We start from the raw sequence: 21,722 nt of genomic DNA, 5'->3' as shown, positions 1-21,722 counted from the left end.
TAGGCCTGGTAGGTTACCCTGGGTCTGTACACTGTTCTCCTCCTCCTCACTGTGGGTCAGTTGTCTGCATTCTCCTCCTCACTGCCCTCAGTCTCTAGCACATATTGATGGAGTAAAGCAGCAACAGCCTCTAACATATTTAGTTCTTTTTGCAAGTTAAAAATCCCCATCTGTGTACATCGGTGGTGTAGACTTTGTGGGAAACAACAGTCTGTAGGGTGTTTGCATAGTTTATATTAGTGTTCTGGGCTGCTGCATGCGTAATTGGCTGATTGTTATACATTCCACCTGCCAGCTAAGCTAGTTCTCCTTGATTACCTTCCTACTGCAGTTTCCCCTACCACTTCCTGCCTATTAAAGCCCCAAGGCATGCCATGCATACCCGGTGCTCAAATGTAAACAGTTCTACTATTTCCTCTGTTATTTTGGGGTTTTTTTTGGCCCGCTGCATGCTGTGCACACCCGATTAGCAAATGTAAGCACTTTTAAGAAGAAATGGTCCTCCCTGGATGTAAACACGCTCTGCATTTCATGGAACATGACATTACAGCCTCAGGCACACCTCCTTGCTTAGCTGGGCTTAGTTAAGGGCAAACATGGGCCACAGAGCTCCAATGAGCTTAGAGCAAGCATGACACACAGCCTTATGAATTTATTCAGCTCTTATACTTGCACTGTTGTATTGCTGCACCTACATGGTTAGGTGCAAGCTGACACTTTGAGAAAATCTGTGATTCAGTATAACTCCCCTCATTTGCAAACCCCAGTCTGTACATCCTTAGTTACTGCACTTAGACTGACCCTTTCCCCTTGACAACCAGTGCTCCCTCATATTATTTACATCCTGCATGCCACTGACTATAATGGCAAAATGCAGAATTATCTTAAAATTGACTTTTCTCATTTTTTTTTCCCGGCATGATCCCATTTGCGTGCTGCTGCCCTGAGCTTAAACGGCCGTGATCGGCCAAAAAAAAAAAGTTTAATTTAAAAAAAAATGAACATTTATTAATGCCAATGGCCTTATATTTGGCCATTCCTCAAACGAAAGCCAATGCACAAAGTGAGCAAAAAATATTTCTTTTAATGGACCAAATACGTCAGGTAAAACACAAACACATTCCCATTAAGTGCTTTCATCCACTCGATAGTGGACTTCATCAGAATGTTTAAACAAATGTTTTTTAGACTATTTGAATATCTTTCGGTGCCAAACAGTCACTCCAACTTCCAAAATTTAATGTGACCCAGTGCCTATTTTAACAATTCAAGTTAACCCCAGACAAAAATACAAATTCCCTCATAATATAAATATAACTTCATAACTAAGATAAATACATATAATTAATTAAGTGAATTAATAAGTTAATTAAATCCACAATATGAGAGGCTTGTGCTAACAGTAACATCCAATAAAATATTCAATATAATAATCTGTACAAATTAAACAGTACAAATTAAAATATCTAAGCATTTCATAGAAACATTTCATAAAAACTGAGTACATATGTATAATCAGTGCATTTGATAAACAAATCTGTGCATTTCATTATAAAAGTATATATCACGACATTTCATCAAAAATATATATAATATAATTGTCTCAGTACATTACATTTAAAAATATGTATATGTATATATATATATATATATATATATATATATATATATATATATATATATATATATATATGTGTGTGTGTGTGTGTGTGTGTGTGTGTGTGTATGCATAACCTATGCATTTTATAAATACCCAATGCATTAAATTAATACATAATATGTAAGAAAAAATATATGTATTAGAAATATATAGCATTAGAAAGGTTTCTTAAAAATAAAAATACATCTCTACTTGTAGAATTTGATATTGTAACTTCTATACATGCTACTCATGAATCCTAACCTACATCAAATGTGTATGTAATATAAATATCTAAATAGATGAAAAAATTATATAAATAATAAATAAATAATTAAATAAATAAAAAAATAAAAAATATATATATTAATATATAAATATGTAAATATGTAATGTATGAAGTGTGCCATCGTAACTAGACTATTTAAGTTGTAAAATGGGCTTAAGAGAGATATACTCATTCAGTCCTGGCTCCCTGGCAGCATCAGTAAGTATCTGCCATATGATTTCGCTCTTACCTAATAAAGCCCTTATGTTACCACCCCTTGGACTAACAGTGACTTGCTCAATTATTGCAAACTTAAATGTATGAGAATCATCTTGTCCTTCTATATGTCTGTATAATGCATTAGTCGTGTCCTTAGTTCTAATACTATATAGGTGGTTATAAATCTTCTTCTTAAATTGTTGTTCTGTTTTACCTATATAGAAACAAGGACATGATGAGCATTTTGCTATATATATGACATACCTACTGTTGCAATTGCCTTGCCTAAATGGAATATAAGTTCTATTAATATTTTCTAAAGTTATCCCATCTAAGCCCAAAATCACACTACATTGCTTACAACATCCGCATTTTGTAGTATATTTACTTTGATTGTTTCTTACTCCTAATATGTGTGTCCAATCTCTAGTTTATTCTTTATATTAGCTCCCATTTTGTGAACAAATGTAGGTGCATCACCTGTTATTTTCTTTATATCTTGATCTACCACCAAAATGTTCCAATTCTTTCTCACTATATTTTTTATGTATTCAATATATAGGAAGTATTCAAGGACACAAGCTCTATTGTACTATTTATTAGTACTCATTTCAATTTTTCTTAGGTTCTTATTTAGTTCCTTTCCAATCAATGGGGATATTTATTTCCCCATTCCCCTACTACATAATTAGCGACATCATTCAACACAAACATGGGGTAACCCCTAGAGGTAAACATAGTTTTAATGTAATTAACTTCTTTTATCATGTTTTCATTAGTAGATGTCATACGGGCAGCCCTAATACATTGCCCCTTGTATATGTTCTTCATCTTATTCCTAGGGTGATTGCTTGTACTCCAGATAACTATTTGAAAAAGTGTTTTTTCTAAATATTCTGGACTGAAAACCATCCTTAGGTTTGTAAATGTATGTATCCGAGTAAGAAATACCATCCAAACTACATGTAAATGTAAATTTTAAAAATGTATTAGTACTATTCAAAAAATATATGAAAGACTGAATACTCTCCATGTGCCCATCCCATAAAATAAAAATATCATCTAGAAACCTAGAATAATAAGTAACATGTTTATAAAAATCACTATTGAACAACTTAGTAGTCTGTTTGGCATCAAAAGATATTCAAATAGTCTAAAAAATAGTTGTTTAAACATTCTGATGAAGTCCACTACCGAGTGGATGAAAGCGCTTAATGGGAATGTGTTTGTGTTTTACCTGAAGTATTTGGTCCATTAAAAGAAGTATTTTTTGCTCACTTCATGCATTGGCTTTCGTTTCAGGACTGGTTGCATCTGTTACCATTTGCTGTTTCAGCTTTTGTTTTCATGGATTTATGTGGTTGTAAGCTATTTCTTGATTTCATCTTATATTTGGCCATTGGCATGTGTGTTTGACTGTAATACATACTTTCCATGAGCTGTCCTGCCTCCATTTGCTCAGATGCGGAAATGTATTCAGTTACTAACTGAATACATTTCTGCTCTGACACTGTTCCTGCATGGAGTCTGGCCAGCTTTGTGGATTGTAAAATCACCTCATTTGCATGGTTTTTACCAGCAAATGAGGTGATTTGCATCCTAAGCAGCTTTTTGTGCAGGAACAGTGTAGGGCCGCTCATGCACGTGAAAACGGCACTTTCCTAGATCGCTGGGTGGCCATTTTCCATGCAGTTGCTCCTACACTGTTCCTGCATGAAAAAGGGCCATTCCTGAATCCCGGGGATTATGTGTACATTCTTTATGGTCATTGCAATACAGTGGGTTAGGAAATTATTGTCAGGGGGTGGAAAGGGCTTTCCACCCTGCAGAAACATAGTAAAAAGTGTGTTTTTTTCATTTGGTGTTGTTATAAGTGGAGGGGATATTATTTATATTTGCTTTGTATTTTTTCATGTTGTATGTTTTTATGTTATGAGTTTTAGATGTTTTGAATTTTTGATCTTATGGTCTCACTGTTTTGAAATTAGATGTTATGAGTTTTTGATGTTTTGATGTGGAACTATATATATATATATATATATATATATATATATATATATATATATATATATATATATATATATGTATATATATTTAGGGTCTATATCACATAGTTTAATTTCCATAACTCCGAACACCTAATGATCGAACCATTATGTTTGAAGTTACAGAATTTCGACTACGGAAAAAAAAAACAATGGACAGCAAAATAAATAGTTTTAAACAGTGGAGCAAGCCCACCTGCACCCCACACCCCCCTCTACTTAAATATACCAACTCCGAGATCATAGCGCATTGAACAGAATGGAAGTCTCCGCTTATGGAGAGTTCCATTCAAACAGTCAAACTTTTACAAATTTGAACGTAAGGTCTTGACCTTATGTTGGTTGAACTTGTAAAAGTTCAACTACATGATAGGAACCCATGTAGATAGATATATATAAATAGAGAGAGATATATTCACATATCACCATAGGTTGTTCACGTGCTTTTAATAATATTTTAACAACATTATGCTAGCATTAGTGTTTGCACAGCATTCTGTAGGCATGTTATTTCATCTAGTGGAAACACAATTTTGTTCTCTTTAAGACATACTGAAGGTTTTCACTAGTGAATATATATACGTTACATTCATAAAATATACTTTGCATTATAAGTTTAGGATGTTTATAACATATTCTTGGATGCTTTCAGATTCATAAAATATCTTTGGATGTTTTTAAAATTATTGTCACATGACATGAACTTGTCTATATGTAAGCATCATTGAAGGTTTCAAATAGGTTCTGATGAGGTTTTAAAACATTTAGTAAAGATGAATGTATTTAACCTTGGATTGTTATCTTAATAAAGCTCATTTGAATTATTTTTTTTTGTCATCCACTTTGGCATCCTTGTGTTGAACTGCAGTGGTATTTGTTGGGATGTAACAGTAACTTATTAAATATATATTCAGCATATTACTTGCATGCTGCCTTTTGAGCAAGGCTGAATTATCCCATAATGGCAGTTTAGCAAGATGCCTGGCTATAACATAGCATTCTCTTCACAACTCTGTACTTGGAGACCATTAATGAGGCTATATGTCAGTCTCCCAATAACAGTTAAAAAAGAAGAATTTACATGAAGATACTTATTACAAAATGCACTCAAGAATGTCATTCTGCTATCATACTGATTCTCAGTTCTGATTTACGTGATGACACACTTGCTTATCAGTACTTGAATTTTAGACCTTATCCTAAATGCAGGAACAAAAAGTATGCTTTTTGCAATGAATTATGTATGATTTCTTGCTTCTTATGCAATGATAGGTTCATAGGTTCATAGGTTCATACTAGGCTATCTGCCCTAGGACATTTATAAGCCTAGCCAGAGTGTGTGTGGCTTTCACCACCCCTTAGGATGAGAATACTATACCCATTAGTTTGCTGTGCCTCTGTCCAGCAGTGACACAGAGATGATTCCCGGGGTAAACCTACGATCTCCCATCCACTCGTCAAGATTTTTCTTGAACAAAGTCAGTGAGGGGCTCTGCCTCACATGGGCTGGGATTCTGTTCCATAGTGTAGGGAGTCTCTGGGTGATGAATCTGTCCCTCCAGCACGTCCTATTTATATCCGTGTTGAGGTTTAAGTCTCTTGCTCTCATGGCTCGGGTGGATTTGGAATTTTTGAGGTGGAGCATGTCCATTAATTCTGGGTTGGACATGGCCTTGTATGTCAGGCACAGATCACCTCTGAGCAGACGGTATGTGACTGAATAGAGCTGGAGTTTCTTCAGTCGGGCAGCGTATGACATATGTTTGAGCCCCTTTATCCTTTTGGTGAGGAACTTTTGGGGTCTTTCCAACTGCTGCAGGTGTCGGGTAAGGTACATTCCGAATGGGGCGTTGTACTCAATCATTGGTCTGATAAGTGAAGAGTACAAGGGTACAATGACCTCTCCTGATCTGGATGTGAATCCCTTCATGATCAGGTGGGCAATGTAGAAGGTCTTCCTAACCACTTTGGCAATGTGAGTGTCAAAAGAGAGGTTACTGTCAACTTGGGTCCCCAGGTCCCTTATAACTTCTTCCATGTTTAATGGATTACCACCTATGTGGTAATTAGGGGTTACCTTGTTTTTCCCAAAGGGTATGACTGTACATTTTTTGGCATTTAGTTTAAGGCCATGGCTCTGGCACCAGTTATCCATTTCGATGAGACCTCTCTGGAGGATGTCTGTGTCTGATGGAGTGTCAATTATGGCGCCCAGTTTGCAGTCATCTGCAAATTTTGTCAGCCACAATCCCCTTATGTTTGCCTGCACTTCAGAAAAATAAATGCCGAACAAGAGGGGGCCCAGGACTGAGCCCTGTGGGACACCGCTCGTGACCGGCTTAGAGTCTGACATGGCACCAGCAACTCTAACCCTGTGGGTTCTGTCCTTGAGCCAGTTTGCAACCCATCTTGTGACATATGGGTTTACATCTAAGCTGGTGAGCTTTTCTATGATGCCCGAGTAGGGTATTGTGTCGAACGCTTTTGCTAGGTCAAGGTAGGCTGTGTGAACTGCCTTACCCTCATCAATGGCCTTAGTGACTGTTTTGAAAAAGTTGACCAAGTTCAAGAGGCAGGATCTGCCCTTGACAAAGCCAAATTGGGTAGGATTCAGCGTCTGTAGGTCCCCAATGTCTTTATTTATGAGTTCCATTATGATCCTCTCCATAGCTTTGCAGACAAGGCTCGTCAAGCTTATGGGGCGGTAATTTCCAGGGTCCGTAGAAGCACCACCTTTGTGGAGTGGGACCACAGTTGCCGTCGCCATTCTTTGGTGCGTATCCTGTAGTAAGGCTAAGATTAAACAGCAGCCTTATGTGTGGGTTTAGTTCCTCATTGAGTTTGTGTAGCACACAGCCGGGGACACCGTCCGGTCCCATTGATGCTGTGTTTTTTGCTTTAGAGAGAGCAGCTATCACCTGGGCATCTGAGATGTTTGGGAGGCTAGACTCTGGTGGGATAGATATTTCTCCTTTTGGGGGGGAGGGAGGGGAGAAATTTGCACTGAACCTGTCTGCCAGTATGTTGGCAATGTCTGTGGGTTCAGTGATTTTTGTATCATTTTGGACTAATTCTGAGCATATCTGGGAGTTTCCACCCAGGTTTCTAACATAGCTAAAGAAGGCCTTATGATTGTCTTTTGTGTCTTTAGCGATTTTTCTCTCAAAGTTGGCCTTGGATGATTTTATGAGTGATCGTAGTTTTTTGCTAGTATTGATCAGAGATGCCTTCCCTTTTAGGGATTTTGCTCTGTCATGTAGTAGCTTTCTCCTCTTGTTGTAGAGTTTGTTTATGGCTGGGGTCCACCAGACTGGGTGCCTGCCTTTGGTGGAAAGGGTCTTGATTTTATTAGGGATTGCTTGATCCATACATTCCTGGAGGTGCTCGTAGAAGGCATTTGTAAGGGTTTCAGCAGCGTGGGTTGTGGTTTCCACTGGCTCGGGGGCCTTGAAGGATATCACTCCAATCTTAAGAAGTGTGAAGTTTGCTTTTGAGAAGTTCTTCACTGTGGTCTTTTTTGCTGGGGTTGGGGGTGGGATGTGGATCTCCAGTGAGATTAATTTATGGTCTGATCTCACCGATGAGGGATATACTTCTGGTGTGGAGCATTTTGTCCCCATGTTTGTGATGATCAGGTCTAGTATATTTTCTCCTCTTGTGGGAATGGTGACTAGTTGTTCCATAGCATTTGAGTTTATGAACTCCAGGAACCTTTGGGCTAGGGTGTTGGGGCTTGAGTAATGTTCCCAGTCTATGTTTGGGTAGTTGAAGTCACCCAATATGATGGTGTTTGGAGAGACATTCATACTCTCCAGTGTCTTCAGGAAGGCTGTGTGGGTTTCCTGAGTTTGAGAGGGTGGTCTGTAGCATGCTACAATCTGTAGGGCAGTTTTACCTATGGTTAATTGCACCTGGATGGTCTCCAATGCTTCGTGCATTGCCACTAACCTGGAGGTGTGGGTATCCTTTATGAATATGTTTACTCCCCCTCCTTTTGTGGTTCGGTCCGGATTTTGGGGACGGAACGCATGATATGAGGTATAACCTGATAGTGCTGGGGTTCTCTCAGGAGCCTTGAACCAGGTTTCAGTCACAGAAGAGACATCAATATTCTCCATACTGAGGAAGGCTTTGAGGGCGTGCATCTTGAGGTTTAGACTTCTGGCATTGAGCAGTATTACCCTTAGTTTTTTTCCATTTTTGTTTTCTAGGGTGATAGGTTTATCATTTGAGCCTTGCCTAAAAAAGGCACTATGGGGGTGGCAAGAGCCTTTGCCAATATCCGGAAGCCCAGGGGTGACAGGTGCAAGCCGTCCCTTGTGAAGCAGCATGGCTTGTCAAGCATGTCATCCCAGGCAGACAGACATTGGATCCCCTTAGAATGACACCAGTAATTAAGCCAATTATTAAAGCTGATCATTTTGTCTCTGTATTGAAGTAGCACACATACATTCTGCACATCAGTTTCACTCTGTATTTTGAGCAGAGGTCATAATTCCCCATTGGAACCAAGGAGTAATGCCAAACTTTACATTAGCTTCCCATGAATAAGTCCATATGTTAATTTACACCAAAAATTATACTAACGGATTACAAAAACTAAAATACACAAATAGTAACTGCAGTGTTTTTTTAAGTAGTTACAGTATTTTCTAAGTTATTGTGATTCTATTTTACCACAAGATTTATTTATTTAATAAGTTTGTTGGTTACTTAGTTAGTTATATGTTAATTTAACTTTACAGGATGTCCTCATGACAGTTTGTCATACAAAAAATTTCAAGAAATTGTAATAAAATATTTGGGTGTGAAATACACTCATGAATGCAATTCTATCCACACTAGTTTGCATCTCAGTCTTAATTTACACTGCAATACACTGCCTTCTACAGCGCATGAAGTTTAGATATCACTTTCTGGTGAAGTACTAATGATTTACTGATAAAATGTCAACACAATAAAAACATATTCTGGATATGGGCTCCATACTTTCACCTAAGTGGAAGTTCTATTTTCGTACCCAACAAAAACTGAATATAATGCACCCTGGCAGTCTCACACTTTCTGTTAGTGGTCTAATCTTACTAGGCAAGATTAACAGTACACAGTCATGAATTTGTAACAGTTTGTCATTTTCTGGTAAAATATTGCATACAGCAAATATGAGCATCTAGTTATAAACTGCAGGGTTAATATAATTAAATAGGGAGGTAAACGAGCAGCTGCACATTGAATTTTCAAGTGTTAAGTGACAATTTCCTTTAATGCTGCCACTACTTCTTGTAAGAGTTTCCTGTGCTGGAACATGGCAACTTCAGAGGTAAAGAAATAGATATTTTCATTTGTGTGCTATAAAAGCAAAATATAATTATGATTTTATGAATTATGAATCAACTCATCAGGGGAAAAAAAAACATGAAACTTAGTTGTGAACTACATCTAAAAATATTTGCATTAAGTAGACATTGGTGTTATAATAATAAAAGGGCAACTTGAATAAAAAAGGGTTGTGGCTTTACTGTATTTCTAAAAGAACAAAAATGCTAGCTTCTCTTCTTTTGCACATATACATTCACCAGCATTATCCCACCACAAAAGACAATCACATTGCATGTCCTCTTCTAATGCTTGATGGTGATGAAAGGGAAAGAGACAACAACCATGTTAATGTAATGCAGCTTGGCTACAAAGCTTCCCCAAAATGTCAAGTCACTGACTGATTCACATGACTCAAGTAATTGCTCTCTTCTTTCACATATAACTTGTCCCACCAAAAATAGTTACTATGTACATATTTCTAATATGTGATAGTGTTGAAATAAAAAAAAAAAAAAAAAAACAGTAGCTTTACCAATGTATTTCATCTTGTTGCTCATGATCACATAAACTGCACTTAAGACACTTAAATAATCATTCAACAATGATTATGCATCTGCCTTGTGCTTTCACAATAGCCTCCCTCCCCGCTCATAAAGAAACCACCTTCTGTGTAGCCTTCAATGTTAAATTATAACGAAAGAGAAAGTAAAATGGACAGAGTAATTTATTCCTGCTTGTTTCTATATTCATTCATGTATTCAGTTTTGACTATTTTTTTTTTTGCCAAGCAAATGGTCTGGCCTCCATAACCTTTTTTCCGCATTACTATGGTTCACAATGGAGCTTACACATAACTAATGGTAGTAACACCGTCATCATCCCAATGTAATGCACAAGTACTCAGATAACAGTGGTTAAAGGTGAGAATGCATCAATAAATGTCCTAAACCAAGATTCTTGTAAACTACATAGGTATTAGACATTTTTTTTTAATTAAGATTCTAGTCGTAGCCTAGGAGCAAAGCACTACAGAAACATTGGCCAATTGCCCACTGTTTCAATAACAAAATGGGTAAAGCAACCTGAACTTTGATACAAAGGGTTTGCATTCAAGTCCTCTTTGAAAAATGTGCACCTTAGTGCTGTGCCCCTACTAGAATTACCATTCTAAAGATTTAAACCTTGCCTGTGATATAAATAGCACCTGCTGGGCAGACAGGTATGTGTCCTAGAGACAACCCCTTCTCTGGGACAGGCTTCACATCCATATGAAGCAGAGTTTCTCTCTAAACTAATTCAAATGTAACTTTGTCAATTGGATGGGAGACAGCAAATGCATCCCAGTTTGCTAACTATGTCTTTAATAGACATAGGCAGCCTGTAAGTGGTTCATCTCCTAGGCCACAGCTTGTAAATGTTTCACCTCCCAAGCCCCTGCTTACAATTATCAGGGATACCAGAACGTGTCAGAGATTTGGGATGCATGCCTAGGCTTAAAAAGGCCCTTGAGGTAGTTAGCCTAGTAAACATCTTTGAACCTATGAACCTTTGAAAAGGGCCTGTCCCACCCAGCACTTTTAATTGATATGTAGTGATATAGCAGTTCTTTGAGTTCTGGTCAAGGGAGATGTTGATGCATTTTCTCTTTTCACTTTTTTCCTGTTAATCTGATTACTTCTCAACTGTGTGACTGAATCATGCAGTAAGTGGTTTGTATTTTACCTCTGTCTACAGATATATTTGGTTCACCGATAGTAAACTTATAAAAAAGACAGCTGCATGATAAACCCCGCACTAAAGATTACAACTCTTGCTTATCACAGCCCTTCTAGTGAAATACCTAAGATCACCAGGTAAACACTGAAACCAGGTTCTGAGAGCAACCGATCTTAGATGCTTAGCTTAGCTTTGCAGCAGGGCATAGACTGACCGTTGTGTTAGAGAGGCAGAGAAAAGAACTCACGTCTAAACTCCATGTCCATTTTATCTTAATGTAAACTTGTGGGGTGTTTATTTGGTTAGTATAATTTCAGTCCTAGACAAATAATTAACCTGGTAGTGCCCTAAGCAAGATTTGTTATTAATTTCTTCCTACATTAAAAAAATATATATCCTGGGACCTGTGATTATATCTTTTCCATGTGGTGTCAAGATCACTCAGAATACATTTGTAATGCAATAAGGCTGGGCAAAAATTTTGAGTCACAACTCAAAAAAGAGGGTGTATAGAGACAAAACTTCTGGTGACACAGATAACCTCTATCATGTTCCACTTGGTCAGCAAAACATGTGCAGATGTGGTGAGCTAAGATGGGGGTGCCATGAATGTCTGTGGCTACTCTGGTCCCAAAATGTGCATTTCATGTTTTATGTAGTTTTCTGTCAGTATGCCATCTGTTTGTGATCCATCTTGTTGGTTGAGTGTGTGGTGTCTGCACCAGTGGAGTTTTTCTGCTCAGTCTGGTGGATTTGTCTTGATTTTTGGGATCACTGGTTTTTCGGTGGCCATTGAGCTGACCGTGTTCATTTTGGGCATTCAGGGATGGTGGTTGTGTTGAGTATATGTATCAGAGCCTGGCATGTGGATTTTGGACTCTGCTGGTTCTGTTGCATCAAGGGATTGGTACAGACTTTGGGACATTGCTGGTGTTGAAGAACAGATCTGGCGATCTCGGTGAGGATGGTGCAGATGGAGAGGATTGCTCTGGCCACTCTAAATCATTTGGGCCACAGGTAGTAGATTGACAGTAGCAGGATGGAGTGAATTGTAGATGAATGGACTGGGACTCAGAACATTTGTTAGCATTTGAGGATGGTGCGGCTGGAGAGGATTTCTATGGCCACTGTAAATCATTTGGGCGTCAGGTAGTAGAGTGCTGGTAGTGGGACTGGAGTGAATAGGAAATGAACGGACTGGGACTTGGAACATTTATTTATTATTTATTTATTTATTTATGTACATTTGTTTATTGGGTAGTGTCCACTAGACAAAAAGTCATTTTCAATGGAGACCTGGGAGAAAAGCTCCAATGAACATATTTATACAATATAAATAGAAGCATAAAAAGGCTACAAGTTACAAGAGGAGCAGTTATTACAAATAAAGCACCAGTGTGGCATGCATATCTTAACAAATACTTGTACAGGTTACAAGGGATGCAATTTTTATGAATAAGGCAGTAAGAAAAATATGGTGAATATCATAAAACATAGGATAAAATAACAATTAAATGACAGAAAAAACATTGGTATAATACAACATTTAGCAATTTACAATATTTTTGTTAAATTGGGGTGCCTACTTCAAATGTTTGAGAGCTGTGGTCAGAGTAGTAGATGAAAAAAGGGGGGTATAGGTTAGTCTGGAGCAGAGCATGGACATAGACAATGGGATAGGAGATATAGCCTTAGTTCTCATTTAAAGTTTTTTTGTATGTACAATTAAGAGAATTTGTTGAGGGACTAAGTTCTAGATCTTTGTAATGTTGTGGCTGCATTAGGAGTCGCCATGAGAGCTATGAGATTTATTTACCTTAAGCAGGACTTTGTCAGCAGACCTAAGAGAGTTAAGGTTTTTGTAAGGCTGGGCAAGGTTAGTCAGGGCTGGGCAGTGATTAGGTTTATACATTACTGTGTCTGTCATTGACAATTGGTTTAGGATGAGTAAGTTTGGGAGAACATTTGTTTGTGTTTGAGGACAGAGTTGGTGATAGTGTGGATGGTGTTTATGGTAGGATGGCTGCAGTCACTGCAATCACCATTGGAATGGGCAGAGCACAGTTATTGCAGCTTTGATGGCTTGAGGCTTGGACTCTGTTTTATTTTATTTTGTATTTATTTTACATTTGTTAACTGGGATAGTCCAACTGGATAGAGGTCCATTTTCAGCGGAGGCCCGGGGAGAAAAGCTCCACAGTTTATTAACAATAATTAAAAGCAGAGGGATAAACAAGCAAGCATAGAACAAATGAACAAGTGAGATATTAAAGAAGGCATATAACATATAAATCAGTGAAACATTAAAGGCACATACAGTAGTACTAACAAAAGGGATAAACAAGCAAGCGTAGCACAAATATACAAGTGAGATATTAATGAAGCCATGTAACATATAAATCAGTCAAATATTAAAGGCACATATAGTAGTACTAACAAGTATATTTACAATTTATCTAGTGTCATCTGTTTGTCAAGTTAATAGGCTACAACCATTCAAGTTATGTAATCCAAAAATTAGGTAAAGGAAAAGAGGGAACATCTCGGGTAATTTATGTGATGCATGGACATATCCAGATTTTAGTAAGATGAAGTCTGAGTAAGTGTTTGAAAGTTTGGGTGGAGGAGGCAGAAGTAATAGAAGCAGGGAGATTATTCAAGGCTTTTGCAGTGGTGTAGGAAAGTAGTGCTTTCCCTACTGTGTTATTTGCCCTGGTAATAGTAAGGAGAGACTTGTTAGCAGACCAAAGAGGGCGAGAGGTAGAATAATGAGATAGTAGGTGAGTTAGGGCAGGAGTTTTTTCAGTGTAGGTGAGGATGGTGAAAGCTATGAGAAGTTGATAGGTAAGAAGTTGTGGGGTCCCTAGCCATTGTAAGTCTCTTAGAGCCTGAGAATGAGGAGTTCTGTAGGGAGAATTGTTAGCAAACCTAGCAATGTTGTCATAGCATGCCTCAAGTTTGGTAAGAGTTGTTTTTCTAGCCTGACATAGGATAGGTGCAGCATACAACAGAGTGGATAGAAGCTGAGTTTGAGTGAGGGTGATTCTTGCCTGGTCTATAAGACATTTTTTATGTCTATAGAGAGTTCCCATTTTTTGTTTACCGTTTTGACAGTTTGGGCTATATGGACATCAAAGAACAGGTTGTTATCTATTTCTACCTCTAGGAGTTTAGTATGGCTAGTTGGAGATATGACAGTGCCATTAGAAGACTTGATGGTGAAGGAGAGGGGGAGTGTTTGGATTTATTAGGAGAAAGCAGAAGTAATTTGGTCTTGTTTGGGTTGAGAATAAGCTGAATGTTATTCATCCATTTTTCTATGGAGGTAAAGGATTCTTAGGTAAGCTTTTGTAAGGTGGTTAGGCATGGGGGTGCACAGATAAGTGTAGAGTCATCTGCATACTGTATGAGTGAGGCTTGTTGGGTAGCATTAACAAGGTTGTTTGTAAAGATAGAGAAAAGAAGTGGATCCAGGACTGAGCCCTGTGGAACACCAATAGTTGTTGGAAGTTGTGGTGATAGAACTCCTTGCCATAGAAATGATTATTGTCTGTTGGATAGGTAGTTTGTGAACCAGTCTATAGTGGCAGGAGCAAATGATAGGGTAGCTAGAGAATTTAAGAATAATTGGTGTGAGATCATATAAAATGCTTTTGATAGGTCCAGAAATATGGCAGAAACAAAGTTATTATAATTTCTGTACTCGTTGACCTGATGTGTAAAAGAGAGGAGAGCAGTGATTGTATTATGGTGAGGGCAAAAGCCATGTTGTGTGGGGAAGAGAAAGTTTTAGTAGTAAGGAATTGCATGGCTTGTGTGTGAATACATTTCTCAAGAAGTTTAGAAAGGGGAGACAAGATGGCTATGGGGCAGTAGTTGAACAAGTCATATGAGTTTCCTCCTTTGTGGAGGGGTATGATATGCGAAACTTTCCAGAGCTGAGGAATGTAGGATTCCTGAACTGAACGGTTGGTAAGTATGGAAACGGGGTAGAATAAGGATTCTGTGGCTATTTTTAGGAAGTTTGCAGGTATGTTATCAGCTGTGAGGGTAGTTGGCTTGAGTTTTAGGAGGAGCATTGTAATGGTGGAAGTGGGAATGGGTGAGAGAGTAAAGGAGAGTATATTTATTGGGTTTTGTGATGGGGTCAGTGAGGAGTTATTTGACAATAGTTTTTTTGCTAATGGTGCTGCTATTGCTGCTGCTGCTATTGTTGCTATTGTGTTGTGGTTGTTGCTGTTGCTGTTATGTGTATGTTTTTTATGTGTATGCACATGAGCTTAGAGAAACATAACTTTGTTCAGCTGTGCACTTCTGTATGATCTGAATGACAATAAAGCTTTTCTTTGAACTACTTTGAACTTTGAGTCAAATGGGGGGGGGGTTGTGGTTTTAAATTGTATGCCTAGTGTTTGGTACAGTACTACTCATTTGCAAAATGTTTGCCCAACAAAGTTGATTATATTAGTAATGTTTTTGCTATGTACAGCTATAATGTATTTCTGTTTTTAATTACCTTAAGAAAGATGACATAAATATTCATTGGTACATGACTATTTGCTGAGCTGGCCATGGATTCATATTTACAGCCTAACATTACTTCAGTGTTGAGTTGTTTTGGGGACAACAGCTGAGTGAGCATGATGACAGCTATGCAGAGATGAATCTGACTTGATTTAAAAGTCATGATCCTTTCATGCGGGGGAGTCTTTGATTACTGAACTGCTTTTCATAGTGCAGACACTGGAGATCTATAGTGTGAATTGTCGATCTTTTGCAGAAGTGATTTAAAACAAATCAAAATACTATATGTTACTTAATAAAAAGCAGTGAGGTTTTAAGACCTAATGTAGTTGTGAATCTACTGAGCCAGGGAGCCATCTTGGCTTACTCACAACAGCTGCCAATTCCCTTCAGCTCATGGTGTATCTCATTTTAAGTGATTGAGCTTTATTTTTTATATTGCAACTAAGGTCTCTACAAACTCAATTGCTCTATTGCTTTGTTACTGTCAGCGTTGCTACTGCTGCAGAACTGGTCTCCTATTTATAAAAGTTGTAGACAAAGTGTTACAATGCATCATTTTCCAGTCTGACTTGGTGCTTAGTGTGCTTCGTGCTGCTAGCACTTACAGATGCTATAGTATCAAACTGGGTTGCTACTTCTCATCACTTTTGTTTAATACATACATTTAGTTAAAATAGATGCTAAGCAGTGTGACTGAGTGATCTGTGATTCAGTTTGAAGGAAAGCATAAGTTAAACACAGAACATCATATTATGGCTAAAAGTCCTGTTTTGCTGCCAAGTCAGAGCAATCCTTAGTTGCTTTAACTGCTGTACCATGAGAAATATTATAGCAATGTTGATATGTAAATAGCTGTGTTGCAATATTTAAGTACTGTTAATACAATTGTTGTGATAGTTTACTACTGCTATATTTGTGATAGAACTGTCTCTTTAAATTCATGGGCTACCTAAATTACTGGTAGATAACACTAAGTAAGGTGTTTTTTTAATGTCAAGGGCTTCATATGCACATGCATAACAGTTGCCTGAGCCTTTTTTACTAAACACTTTGTACCTGTGTAAATAGTGTAACGTGCTGCTACTCTTAAACCCAATACCCTTCCGGCCTGGATGATAATTTATTATTTCAGTTACTTTTTACAGCACTTCTCTCTCATTCCCCTTTCAGAGACCTTAACATAATAATTGTTTTTGTCTCCATCTTTTCATTTAGTGACCACTGTCCCTGCAAACGGGTTCTCTCTCAGTCCCCCACTTGCTGATGGCCACATCTGCAGTGAAGAAACCAGCCACAAGGACGCAAGGGCTTTCAAAAGAAAATAAGTTACTGTAGGTGTCTAGCTACATTTCCCTTTTAGCCTACTACTGTAGAAAGTACCTGGTCTAAAGCAGAAATAACTGGCTCATCCCACAGCTAGGGACGGCAGCTGCTACCTCACCCCCATCAGCTGTAAATTTATTCTCCAGTTAACATTTTCTTTTTAGCTATCAGTAAACCAAGATAAAGCTTTAGGCGAAAAAAGTTAACCCAGTTGATACACTGGAATTGCCCACTTGTAAAATAGAGGCAAAAAAGGTACTTAAACTGCCACTTTTTGTCTGCTTCGAACTAGATATCTACCCAGAAAGGACACAGCTGAAATCAGGTCTATAGATTGTTTCTCCCTACCAGATTTTAATGCCTCGTAACACTTTGGCTATTTAATGTTGTTCCCTACCAGATTCTGACTGCGGTGGTGGTGCTGCGGTAGCCTTGTCGCCTCACAGTAAGATGTTGTCCTGTTCAATTCTCAGCTAGAGCGTCTTCTGTGTGGAGACATGCATGAATGGGCGTACCTTCGTTGAAGGTTGTGCATCAGGGCTGGCAAGTTGGCACATAAAAATCCACTGCCAATCATTAGTGGACCGGAGTTCCGCTGTGGCGACCCCTAACTGGGAAAAGCCGAAAGACACAACTACATTCTAATACCTCCTAACAATTTGGCTATTTAGACACTTACCCTGCAGTCTTTAGCCTGGGGGGTTCTAACCCGCTCCGTTCACTACGCTCTCTTCAATCCCCTCCCTGACCCCTATTTCCACCCACCCTCAGTACCTCTACATTTATTCTTAGCCTTAACCCCACCCCTAATTACCACCGATTAGGCTACACCACTAGTCACCCCATCCCCTACATCCAACACAATCATGCTACTACCTAATATAATAACAATCCTAACCTGCGTAGTTCTAGCTCACATTACATCCTATCAAGGCTCCACAGTCACATGCCCCAACAACTTCCACTGCATTCTCTCAACACCCTCCCTCAAACATTTACACTATAACTACATAACCCCTGCCACCAAAGCCATCCTCCCAGTATGCACACTCCATTACCAGACACCTAACAAACTCAAAAATAAAATATCCCTAAGATACCATAAGCAATTTACTATGTATATAAAACATATCCTAAATACTCTCTATAAACTAGCCCTCGCTGGAAACATCCATCCAAACCCTGGTCCTCCCAAATCCAATCCAACCACAAACCCTAGTCCAAGAAACCCCCCACAACTCAACTCCTAGCCAACAAGAAATGAACAGACTTACTTATAATGTCCCTAAACATCAGAAGCATATGCAATAAAATCCAAGAACTACATTCCAGCATAAGCATATATTCCCCAGATATTCTCTTCCTAACTGAAACCTGGCTCAAACTTCACATCAAAAGTGAGGAAATACTTCCACCTGAATACAACATCCTTTGCATAGATTGTCCAAAAAAGGAGGTGGTGCAGCATTGATATTTAAACACCCCTTCAATATTCAACTCCTGAACTCATCTGCCCCTCACCACAACAATGAAGAAATCCTTTATGCCAATCTCAAACTAAACCCAAACAAAACAATCAATATCATAGGATGCTATTTCCTACCAGGGCAAAATATTACACCCCTAGAAAATCTCCTGAGCTGGGCTACTCTATCTCTACCATCATTTTTGGTGACTTTAACATCAACTGACGATCCTGTAATAACAATCTCCCAACCACTAACCTTAATCTCCATAGGTTCACTCAACACATCCAATCCCCTACCCGAATCAACAAAAACCCTAACAATCATACCTTACTTGACTGGATCCTAGTCAACGAAGCCCCTCACTCTTACCTAGTAGGCTGCTTACCTGACAGTCTTAGTGACCACTCCCCCACTTTCCTAATTTGGCACCACACAAACAGTCTCAAGCCCATTATCCACAGGCAAATACGAAACAAGTCCAAATTCAACCCCAACTCCTTCATCTTCTCCCTGCAAAAAATGAACTGGTTACCACTAAAATATCTCAACCTAGATGAGGCTGTCCACTTCTTCAACAGTACCTTCCTCTCCATCCTAAACACTCATGCTCCTGTAAGAAATGCCAAAGTCAAATCTAGGAGTGCCTCATGGTTACAAAAGACCACCAGAACCATAATGAAATCCAGAGATAAGGCCTGGGAGCACTGGTGACTAACAAAAAATAACTCAGATAGGCAATCATTCCTTGAACTGCTCAATAAAGCCAAAAAGCATATAAAATTAGACAAATCCCTCTACTATAAATCCACCCTAAACTCTACCAACCACAACCCTAAGCAATTTTGGCCCACTATTAACACTATCCTCCACCAAGGGAAGGTTGATAACCCCCAGCCATCCATTCCCCCCTCCTCCAGCAGTATTGCTGAATCCTTCAACAAACACTTCACTGAAACTATAACAGCTCTAAACAAACAACAATTCCCTAAAACAGTACCCCCAACTCCTAACCCTAAACCCTCCACTCCTCTTTTCTTCTTCACCTCAGTATCTACCTTCAACATAAAACGACTATTGTCAAAACTTAAACCCATCAAACTCACAGCTGACAACCTCCCTTCTGAATACTTGAAAATTGCAGCTGATACACTAGCCTACCCAATTTCAATTCTAATCAACCATTCCATAAAAGAAGGCTATGTTCCCTTGATATGGAAAACATCCCACATCATTCCCCTTCACAAAGGCACCCCCCACCAACCTCTTCAATTACTGCCCCACTGCTATCCTCTCCCCTCTCTCCAAGATACTTAAAAAAATGTATCGACACCCAGTTCTTCAACTACCTCCTAGCTAATAATCTCCTCTCCAAAACCCACCATGGTTTCAGGCCATATCACAGCACTACCTCTGCTCTGCTCTCCTTCACCAACACTATACTTCATCACAAAAACAATGGCCTCTTCTCTACTGCCGTATGTTTAGATCTCTCAAAGGCCTTTGACATGGTATCTTATGAGCTACTACTCTCTACTCTCCCCAACCTCTCCTTTTCACAATCAGCCTGCAAATGGTTCCACAGCTATCTACACAGATGCCAGCAATCAGTAATCTGGGATGATAACCTATCACCTTGCCTCCCAGTTACTCTCGGGGTTCCCCAAGGGTCTGTCTTTGGCCTTCTGCTATTCTCACTTTTCACTAACAACGTACATACTGCCACCACACAAGCATCTCTTATACAGTATGCAGATGACTCTACTCTCATCTGCTCTGCCCCCACTCTACCAGAACAACAAATCAAACAGGAATCATTCTCTTCTGTAGTAAGCTGGCTATCCAGTGCTCAGCTCCTACTCAACCCAAGTAAGACAAAACTTCTCCTGTTCCAACCTTACAAAACCACCCAAACCCCCCCCCACTTCAACATTCTTGCCAAAGACAATACCATCATCTCTCCATCAGAACACACAAAATTACTCAGTGTGGAAATTGACAACAAACTTAGATTTGACACCCACATATGTCTCACAATAAAAAGAGTGGTGCATTATATTGAAGCTGCCAATTCCTAACCAAGGTGGCTAGAATCTCCATAGCCAATTCCCAGCTAATCTCCACCCTACTCTATGCATCCCCCATACTTACCAACCTTAGACAGACAGACCTACACAAGCTGGATGCTTGTTACAACAAAATTGCTAAATTTGCCTCTGGAGCCTCCTACAGCAGCCATCATTGTATCTCCCTTAAAGAACTAAACTGGCTAGAACTCCCACAACTCCTTCACTTTAATCAACTCACCCTTGCTCATAGACTAATTAACCACCCCCTTAACACCCCTTCCCTTCAAACCCTTCTCCAACCCTATCACTCCACTAGGGCCCTAAGATCAAGCAACAAAAATCAACTCACTGTTATCAAACCCAAAAACTCAACAGGAGAAGCCATATTTTCATGTACCACATATAAACTTTGGAACAATCTTCCACCCTCTATACCTACTCTACCTTCCAGCAGCCTTTTTGAGACTGCATTCAAATTCCACTTAAATTTGCATTGGCTTTGTCCTTGTTGTAATCCAGACTAACAGCCCCACCCTTACCCCCCCACATAGACTCTTAACCCAACTATACTACCGCCACTACTAACCACAGTCAGAATTAGCTAGTTGTCTTTACATACTTTAAAATCTTGTCTGACAACTTTGTTACTAATATTATAAACGACAAGAAACTATCTTAACTTGCAACATTTATTGTATATATTGTTGATAATCAGTATCTTGTTATTGTATTAAAGCCAACAACCTGTAATGCTGTTTACTATTGCTGCAACTTTGTATCTCTATTTATCATGTACATGATGTGGAGCTTTTCTCCCGGGGCATCTGCTGAAAAAGGACCTGCGTCCAATACGAATTTCCCAGTAAACAAATCTAAATAAAATAAATAAATAAATAAAAATATTGATTTAAGATCTACTGTGTATCTCATTCACTGATTTAATATCAAATCAGTGTATTTTGAATAATGATACTGCTTTAGACCTGCTTGCATTGAACTCTTTAGCATTTCGTCATTAGGTTTTGATGTACCTTTTTCACACTGCCTAACTATACGATTTTTTATTAGAAGAGCACACAAATACACAGAGCAATATATTGTCAAGGCTGATGTAATATTATTATATGCCAT

This window comes from Protopterus annectens, chromosome 2.part0 (assembly GCF_019279795.1).
Source record: "Protopterus annectens isolate FY-2018-M chromosome 2.part0, PAN1.0, whole genome shotgun sequence".
NCBI lineage: Eukaryota > Metazoa > Chordata > Ceratodontiformes > Protopteridae > Protopterus > Protopterus annectens.
The sequence above is the reverse complement of the archived record's forward strand: the minus strand, read 5'-3'. Positions refer to the sequence as shown.